Below are 2,311 nucleotides of genomic sequence, written 5' to 3'. Positions count from 1 at the left end.
ATTTTATAAAGCTAATATAACCTTGATGCTAAAATTAGCTAGCTACTGTAGAAAAGAAAAAAATGACTGACTAATCTCCCTCATGATATAAATATAAAATCCTAGGGGTGCCTGGGTGGCTCAGCAATTAAGTGTCTGCCTTCAGCTCAGGGCATGATCCCTGGTCTGGGGTCAAGTCCCACATCAGGCTCCCTGCATGGAATCTGCTTTTCCCTCTGCCTATGTCTCTGCTTCTCTCTCTGTGTCTCTCATGAATAAATAAATAAAATTGTTAAAAAACAAAACAAAACAGAAAAACAATAAATATAAAATCCTAAATAAAATGCTAACAAAATAAGTCCAATTGTTTGTGTGTGTGTTAAATTATGACCAAACAGGGTTTATTCCATATATGCAAGGATAATTCAACTATTGGTAATCTACTGATACAGCTCACCTTTTAAAGAAGAAAAACCATAAATTCATCCCAATACATGCCAAAAAAAAAAAAAAAGACATCCAATAAATTTTGATATTTGTTCATGATTAAAAAGCAAAACATGGGATGCCGGGGTGGCTCAGTGGTTGAACATCTCCCTTCGGCTCAGGACGTGATCCTGGAGTCCCGGGATCGAATCCCACGTCGGGCTCCCTGCATGGAGCCTGCTTCTCCCTCTGCCTTTGTTTCTGCCTCTCCCTCCCTCTGTGTCTCTCATGAATAAATGAATTTTTAAAAATCTTTAAAAAAATAAAATTAAAAAATAAAAAGCAAAACATACTCTGAGCAATCTAGAAATAGAAAGAATTATATTTCTATTTAAATTAATTTCTTAATCTAATATATGGTGCTTCATGAGAGAGAACATCATACTTGTGAAATATCAGAAGCAATTTATTTAAGATTGGGAACAAAATGAACATATCTCTTATTATCCTTTCAGCTCATCATAATATTGGTGGTTCTAGCCAGTGCAATAAAAAATAAAAAAATTAAAGATTAAGAAGAAAAAAATTATTATTATTTCCCAACAATTTAATTAAACAGAAATACAAGAAAATACATACCAAAAAAATTGGAACTTAAGCAAGTTTGGCAAGGTGGCTTGATTTTAAAAATGTGAAAAATTAGTAACAATTTTATTTTCAGGCAACAAGTAAGGAGAAATTTTTAATTTTTAGGAAAGTATCCAGTTAGAGAAGCAACAACAACAACCAAAAAAAATGAAGTGATCGGTAATATATACAAAAGATGTTCAAGATTTTAGAGAAAACTTTAACATTATTGAATGACATTTTTAAAAAACTAAATAAATAGAGAAATATACAATGGTAATGGAAAGGGGACTCAGTATCATTAAGATATCATTTTTGGGGCAGCCAGGATGGTTTAGCGCCACCTCCAGCCCAGTGTGTGATCCTGGAGACTCAGGTTTGAGTCCCACATCAGGCTCCCTCCATGGAGCCTGCTTCTTCCTCTGCCTCTGTCTCTGCCTCTCTCTCTGTCTCTCATGAATAAATAAATAAAATCTTTTAAAAAAAAAGATACCATTTTTCTCATATTTATCTATAAATTTTAATGCAATCCCTATAAAATTGCCACACGCTGTTTTGCAGAATTTGACAAATTAATGAGAGTCGTATGGAGAGGACAAGAGCCAAGAACAGTCATAACCATTTGATGACTAAGAAGATGTGCAAGTATGGAAACAAAAGTTATATGCACTTGAAGAAAATGTGGTATTTGTCCAAAAAGAGAGAGAGAGAGAGAGAGAGAAAATAGGTCAATGAAATGTAAGAGAGATCCCAAGCAGGAAAAAAGCATATGTGTATGAGAGGTCATTACAAGTCAGTGAGAAAGGACCAATTACAGAATGCATGTGGCTGCAGTTAAGTGGTCTATAATACAGAAAAACAAGTATAACTATTCCAACCTCACATTATAAACAGATTAAAAACTCAAATATGAATATTACTCTTTAAAGGTTTTATTTATTTATTCATAAGAGACGTGGAGAGAGAGATACAGACATAGGCAGAAGGAGAAGGAGGCTCCCCGTGGGGAACCTCATGTGGGACTCAATCCCAGGACCCCGGGATCGTGACCTGAGCCAAAGGCAGATGCTCAAATACTAAGCCACCCAAGTGCCCCTCAAATGTGAATATTAAACTTTTGAAAGAGAAAAATATGGCGAGAATATTTTTGTGAACATAGAGAAATGAATTGTTTCTTCAAGAAAATGCCAAAAGTACAATTCATAGGAAAAAAGATTGATTTTATTATATTGCTTTTGATAATATTGGAAATTTAAATTTTCATGATCTAAGATACCAC

Source organism: Canis lupus, chromosome 17 (genome assembly GCF_003254725.2).
Source record: "Canis lupus dingo isolate Sandy chromosome 17, ASM325472v2, whole genome shotgun sequence".
Lineage (NCBI taxonomy): Eukaryota > Metazoa > Chordata > Mammalia > Carnivora > Canidae > Canis > Canis lupus.
The sequence above is the reverse complement of the archived record's forward strand: the minus strand, read 5'-3'. Positions refer to the sequence as shown.